The sequence below is a fragment of the Miniopterus schreibersii genome, assembly GCF_964146895.1.
Source record: "Miniopterus schreibersii genome assembly, chromosome: 9".
Classification (NCBI taxonomy): domain Eukaryota; kingdom Metazoa; phylum Chordata; class Mammalia; order Chiroptera; family Miniopteridae; genus Miniopterus; species Miniopterus schreibersii.
In genome coordinates this window covers 20677108-20684776 of record NC_138118.1, presented here as the reverse complement: position 1 = coordinate 20684776, position 7669 = coordinate 20677108, and the positions used below count along the sequence as shown (strand labels likewise).

The 7669-nt window shown below is 39.6% G+C and overlaps 1 pseudogene across 1 annotated transcript; it reads left to right on the top strand.

The window, feature by feature from the left end:
* Nucleotides 1-3744: 3744 nt before the first annotated feature.
* LOC308562055 (RNA 3'-terminal phosphate cyclase-like protein pseudogene) lies at nucleotides 3745-5144 on the top strand (annotated as a pseudogene). The gene has a single exon. The product of its transcript is annotated as an RNA 3'-terminal phosphate cyclase-like protein pseudogene (transcript).
* Nucleotides 5145-7669: the final 2525 nt, after the last annotated feature.

Below are 7669 nucleotides of genomic sequence, written 5' to 3'. Positions count from 1 at the left end.
AGTTTTCAGTGATTTTTTTCTTAAGAAAATTCCAAAATAAATAATAAATAATAATGAAATAAAATTCCAATGTTTTTCTCAGAACTTCATTTGCATACCTAATCTTTTAAATCAGGGCCAGTGCTTTCCTCTGGAATGTCCTTTGGCATTGCTGATTAGCGGGGGTGGGGGGTGGGGGGGTGGATACCACAGTTCCAAACAACTATAAATACTATAAAAAATAACAAATACCATTTTAAATGAGTAGGTCAAGGACATTGTGAGGCCCCAAACCAAGCAAAAGCACAAATGTAGAGAGCTGAGTATGTGCTAATGCTGTTGATTTCTCTGAGGCCATGGATCAGGCCCTGGATGTCTTTAGTTTAATGAAACATAGGAGGTTAGAAAACAACCAAGCTCATAATGTGGGAAGTTGGATCAAAGGTCCGATAAACATAGGACCTCCAAAAGTCAACACTCTCAATGGGTAAAGTTAAAAATCAAGCAAACACTAGAGGGAGCAGGTAAGAAAATTACTCTGTCTCAGCCTTGGCTGGTAAAAGGGGTTGTTAGAGGAACTGACTTCTGACAATTCATAACCACTCGTGTGGACTCAGGTGGAATTCACATTTCCAGTGAGGCCCCAACATCCCAAGCTGACAATTCCACTTAAGGTGATCCTGAGTGGCAGTTCCTCCAGGCATCTGGGAGAACCAAATACAATCTCTCTGTGGAGAGAAGCATTCTCTTCCCATAGGCTGCTTAGAAGTTCCAAGATTAAATTCAGCTAAATGGGAACTAAAATAAAGATCCAGATCTAGAGTTTGGGGGATTAAATGTCAGTCTGTGTGAGAGCCAGTGACTTAGGCCTTGGGTCTCTACAGAGTGGGGAGGAAGGAAAATAAACTTGAGACACACACACCCCAAAGAGCCACACCTTCCATCCAAAGATAGAAGTCCATCTGCCTACCTGAGGCAAAATCTCAAAGGGAGCTTAAAATAAAACCTGTCTGTGTCCATATAGTTCTGAGTGGGGAAAATGTAATAATAGTCTTCTTGGTCATTTCTAACCAAAGACCTGCCTGGGATTTGTGTATAAGTTATTTGCAAGGTCAAGAAAAACATATGCCAATAAATTGAATTAAAGGGGTCTATTGCAGGGTTCTTCAGAAGCAGGACTGAGGTCAGAGGCTGAGAGAGTTGCTTATTAGGAGTCAATGCCTGTGAAAAAAAGGAAGAGGGAACAGGACTGGACAGAGACGACTAGTGATGTACGTGCCACAAATCCAGCAACAGCAGAGTATTGCCTGTCAGAGCCTCCGAAGTTGGGCCATAATAGGCAGGCTGTTACAGCTGCTTCATGATCTTAGGTGCGGTGGCTTTTTAAAAAAAAATTTTTTTTAAATATGTCTTTATTGATTTCAGAGAGAGGAAGAGAGAGATAGATACATCAATGATCAGAGAGTCACTGATCTGCTGCCTCCTGCATGGCTCCCACTGGGGATCCAGCCCGCAACCTGGGCATATGCCCTGACTGGGAATAGAACCAGGATTTCCTGGATCGGAGGTCGACACTCAACCACTGAGCCACACTGGCTGGGCACAGCTGAGCAGAACTGAAGTGGTTAAGAGCTGAGGTTTTTCTGTTTAGCCCACTTTCTGCAGTGGGGCAGCAAGTTCTCTCTTGAAGGGGGGACTTGGGTGCTGCAACTCAGTGTCCAGCACATCAGTGACAGACTGATGGTGTCCTCTGGGTCCCAGATGTAGAAAATATTTTCTGCAGGGAACTGTTCTTAATTCATGCCTCTTAGATTAAATTTAGCAAAGTATGAGTTCAAAATAATAAATTATCAAAAATGTAAGCATGTCAGCCAGTGTGAGAGAATCAGAAATAAGTAATAAAACCTTTATAAATCACACAAGACTTCAATATTGACTATAAAATATTAGTTTAATATGATTTTAAAAGTAAAGATATATTGAAAATATGATCAAGAAACAAAAACTATCAAATTGTCTGAGTAACTTCACATAATTCTATGGAACTAAACTTGAAATTCTAGTAGAAATTAGTAATCTTCTAAGAAAATAAGATTTAGTAAAATTTATCCCAATCAAGATAAAAAGTCTAAATGGACTATTTACAATAAAAGGATTAGAAAAAATATATAAAATAACTCTCAGGCTAAAATGCACCAAATTTCATTGGATTTTTAAGATCAAGTAATCTTGAAGTTACATCAATTATTCTAATCCTCAGAAAAAAATAAAATTTACAAATTCTTTTTATGAAGCAGATTAACACGTATGTCAAACTATATTTAAAAATGCACAAAATGTATAGACATCTCCTTTTAGAAAATTGGCACAAAAATCTTAAATAAATGATTAGCAAGGAGAGTTAAAAAAAGCATTAAGAAATAATATATCATGACCAACTAAAATTTATCACAGAAATCTAAAGTGAGTCAGTGTTGGAAATCCATTAATATATCATCATAGTAAAAGTGAAAAAGATAAAATCATATGATTTTTTTAATGAAAATTTGACAAGATTCAACGTCCATTTTAAAAACTCAATAAAATAGAAATTGATGGGTACTTTCTTTAAAAAACACACATATGTATACCTTAGCACCAACACCAACATCTTTATATAATGGAAAATCACTAGAATCATTCATGATAAAATTTCAAATAAAACATGATCCACTATCTTTACTACATTTTAACGATAGGTTGGAGGTATTAATTAGCACAATCAGATGAGAGGTAGCAAATATAAGCAGAAGAAAGGAGGAAGAAAAATATCTCTACTTGTAGATGATACAGTTAAATATCTAAAAAACTAAAAGAATCTCTGGTAAAAACTACTGAAAACTATAAAGGAATTTAATAAAATAAAAAATATAGAAATCCAGTCTTTATACAAACAAAATTTAGTTAGAAGAAATAATGGAAGAGCAGACATCTATTTTGCCAAAAAAAAAAAAAATCTAAAAATCAACTTAAAAAGAGAAGTGCAAAACTTATATGAGTAAAACTATAACGCATTCTTATAATAATAATAATAAAAGTAGACAGGAATTAATGGAAAGACACATCAAGTTCTCGGCTTAGAATATTCAACATCATAAAGGTGTCAATTCTCCCTGGGGGAATTTATAAACTTAAAACAATTCTAATAGAATAGCATTATATTTTCTTAAACTACAAGTTGATTAGTTAGCTTATTTATAAAAATGAATAAGAGAAAAGCCTTGTGAAAAAAAACCAATGTGGGAGACGGGTGACCAGATCAAAGTTTGAAATATGTTATATAAAGTGTCTATAAATAAAGCAGTGTGGTCTTACTGCACAAATAAAGACTAATGAAAAGAATTTAATGTATCTAGATATAGACCAAAAGGAATATGAAGTCTCAGTATATGATAAGGGCCTCATCTGAAACTGGGGTGAAGGGTGATGTAGGGGACAACTGTGCAGTGAAAAGGAAAGATAAAATTGAATGCATTCCTCACACTACACACCAGGATAAATTGTAAACAGATTGGCTATCTAAATATAAATAGCAATTCTAATGTGCACATACATGTACATATATAAAGATATATGTGTGTGTATATGTACATATAGATTGTTTCATATATAATGTATATAAATATGTATTCTCCAGATTCACTGGCAACTTCTTTGAAGGGTAAATTGGTCAACCAAATGAACCATGGCATCATTAAAACTTACCACCTACCGGCCCTCCGCGTGATGGGGAGGCCTGGAGGCGATCGCTGGCTCCACCTGCTCCCCTTGGACCCCACGTCTCTTTTCTCTGCCTTCCAATTGCAAACCAAGTGGACACATGTGCAGGGGGGAGGGGGCAGCCCCCCGGTGCAGACCCTGCCCTGCCTGCAGGAGCTGCTCCCTGGCGCTGGGGGCCTTGAGCGGTGCGCGCAGGTCGCGCTCAGGCCACCCCCTCAAGGTCTGAATCTGCTGACCCTGTGGGGGCGCCCCGTCAGAATCCGAAAGATCCATGTTCAGAGATGACAACCCAGGCCTCCCAGATTTTGGAGCCAGCTTCATAAGGCTGCTGGGCAAAATGACAAATGGCTCTCAAATTGAAATAAGCCGACCAGGAAGGACCTTATGGTATCAGCCTGGCCTCCTGTATGGTGGACCTGTGGACATGACCGGGAGTCCTTGGCAGCATTGGCTATTCCCTGGAGAGCCTTCTTTGCCTGGCTCCACTATGAAGCACACGTTAAGAATAGTTCTGTGTGGAGTGACCAATAACCAGCTTGACCCTTTGGTTGACATTCTTAGGGCAATAGCCCTCCCTCTTTTGAAACAGTTTGGAATTGATGGTGAATCACTTGCACTAAAGACTGCAGAGGGGGAGTGTCTCCTAGAGGAGGAGGTGAAGTGTTTTACTCATGTCTAGAAGGAAGGTCCTGAGGCCCACAGACCTAGGAAGAATCAAACGTATCAGAGAAATGCCCTAGTGTGAACAGCACTGTGGATTCTGCAAGGGGCATCCTCAGCAAGCTCATACCTGATATCTAAATTTACACAGACCACATGAACGGAATTAACTCTGGGAAGTCTCCAGGCTTTGGGTTGTCACTGATTGCGGAGGCCACCAACAGCACCTTCCTCAGTGCTGAACTGGGCTCCAATCCCCAGGGCCAGGGAGCAGTGGTGCTTCCAGAGGACCCAGGCAGGAACTGTGCCACGCTGCCGGCTGAAGAAATCGATAAGGGTGGATGTGTGGACTTAACCAACCAAAGCCTGGCTCTATTCCTCATGACCCTTGGGCAGCAGAATGTTTCCAAAGTCCTGCTAGGACCGCTCTCTCCTCACACAATAGAATTTTTGTGGCATCTAAAGAGCTTTTTCCAGATTATGTTTAAAATTGAAACCAAGCCCTGTGGTAAAGAACACAAGGGTGGGGCTAAAGTGCTGATGACCTGTGCTGGCATCGGTTTCCCAACCTTAGCAAGACCCTCAAGCGATACTGTCACAGGATAAAGGGCCCCAATGTCCACAGACACTGCAGAAGCTGCCAACGACCCAAAGGCACCAAGTGCAAACTCCTCCAGGGCAGGATTGCCTCTTATATTAAGGTCTTTCTTAATCTCCACTTAAAAACAATCAGAATATCCAAATAAAAGACATCTTTATACCATGTGGTTTCCAGCCATTTCTCCAATGGCACTGAAATTCTTCAGGAGGCCCTGTCACGACGAGAGCTCCCTCGTCTTACCTGCACAAAGAACATCCTTCAGGATGCAGTCGTGCTGCTAGGCCAACATCACAGATGCATTTCATCAATGCTTCCTCAGCCCACATCCCTGAGCTCCTGTGGTGTGGCCCTTTCCCAGACCTGCGGCATCCGTTACTCTTCTTTCTGCAAGGACTGACCTCTTTGAACCCTGGTTTCTGTGTAGGGATTAAATGAGGTAAGGTCGACAGAAACTCTTTATATGTGGGACAGTGTTATGAAAATTTCAGAAAATGGCATATTAGACTATTTCATCCCTTGTCTTTGGAATGAACTCTGCTGTCTTGGAGGTAGATTCTGCTCCCTGTCTGGTTCATCGTAAGTGTATGTAGGGGGATGAGTGCATGGAGAGGGCAGGGGTTCAATTAAAGTTATTGGATATTTTCTATTAAAAAAAATTCACTGCCTACCAAAATACTTTTGTGGTGGTTTGATTATATCTCAGAGGGAAGGTAGGGGGAAGGAAGAGATTAACCAAAGAACTTATATGCATATATGCATAACGCATGGACACAGACAGTAGTGTGGTGAAGGCCTGGGGGGAGGCAGGGGGGAGGGGGTCAATGGGGGAAAAAGGGGACATCTGTAATACTTTCAACAATAAAGGTAAATTTATAAAAAGAATACATAAAATATTACTAATTAACAATGTTAAACAATGAACACTCAAAAAATGATGAGATGAGGAGAATGATGAAAACTTGTCACTTTGCTTACTTGACGATAGCTAGATATATGAATGCTTTTCCAAAAGCTGGTCATAGGATGCTGGAAATATATATATCAATGGTGCAATAAATTAGCCCTTTACCTAAGAGAACAGACACTTTCAAGCCCATGAGAAGCAATGACTTACATACAAAACATATCCCTGACAAGCTCTTGTCTCACAAGTAATAATAATAAATCAAAATTGCAAGTCATGGCTGACTACTACTACCAAATGAGCTATTTTAAATATTTATTTTTATTATTTTTTAAATTTATTTATCTTTACTGTCGAGTGTATTACAGATGCCCCCCATTTTTCCACCCCACCCCAGGCCTTCACTACACTATTGTCTGTGTCCATGAGTTATGCATATATGCATATAAGTTCTTTAGTTAATCTCTCCCCACCCCCCCTCCTTCTTTCCCTCTGAGATCTGGCAGTCTGCTCTATGCTTCCATGTCTCTGGGCCTATTTTGTTCGTCTGTTTATTTTGCTCATTAGATTCCACATACGAGTGAGATCATGTGATACTTGTCTTTCTGTGACTGGCTTATTTCCCTTAGCATAATACTCTCCAGTTTCCTTCATGCTGTCTCAAAGGGTAAGAGATCCTTCTTCTTTACAGCTGCGTAGTATTCCATGGTGTAAATGTCCCACAGCTTTTTTTTTTATCCATTTATCTACTAATGAGCACTTGGGCTGTTTCCAGATCTTAGCTATTGTAAATTGTGCTGCTATGAACATAGGGGTGCATATATTCTTTCTGGTTGGTGTTTTGGGATTCTTAAGATCTGTTCCTAGAAGTGGGACCACTGGGTCAAATGGCAGCTCACTTTTTAATTTTTTGAGGAAATTACATACTGTTTTCCATGTGGATGCACCATTCTGCATTCCCACCGGCAGTGTACTAAGGTTCTCTTTTCTCCACACCCTCACCAGCACTTATTGTTTGTTGATTTATTAAATATTTAGATGCAGATACCATTACATATTTTAAAAAGTCACATTTCTTGCCCGGCCGGGAGTGGCTCAGCGGTTGAGCATCAACCTAGGATCCAGGCGATCGGGGTTCGATTCCTGGTCAGGGCACATGCCCGGTTTGCAGGCTAGGCAGCCGATCAATGACTCTCATCATTGATGTTTCTATCTCTCTCTCTCCCCCTCCTTTCCTCTCTCTGAAATTAATAAAGATATGTTTTTAAAAAAAAATCTTCTCAGAGGGCACAAAGGAAATTTAAAAAAATAAATAAATAAAAATAGTCACATTTCTTTAAACTTCTCCTTTTCTTTCTCTTCCTCTCCCAAAAAAGTCACAATTACTGATATTTTATAAATTACACTATTGCTCAAAATAAATCATAGGCTTTAATAATCAATTTACTATGACTTAAGGCCTCAAATCAATCCAAAAGTATGTTAGAAAGTGATTGGCCAGTGTTCCAAAGGAGTTTTTGAGAAAAAAAGAAATTCAGATAGAATCCTGCCATGATCTTAACCAAATGAGACAGAAAGACCTGAAAAAGAAAAGGCCACCTTTTTTCAGATTCTGCAGTAATTGGCCATAGATACAATGCGCAGCTACATTGCTCTATGTCAACAAAAAGGCACAGCAAGCAACCAATTTATTTGTTGGGATTTTGAATAGCTTTCCACACCAAAATGAAAAAGATTCATGTTTAAATGTTTCAGCGCTCATCTTA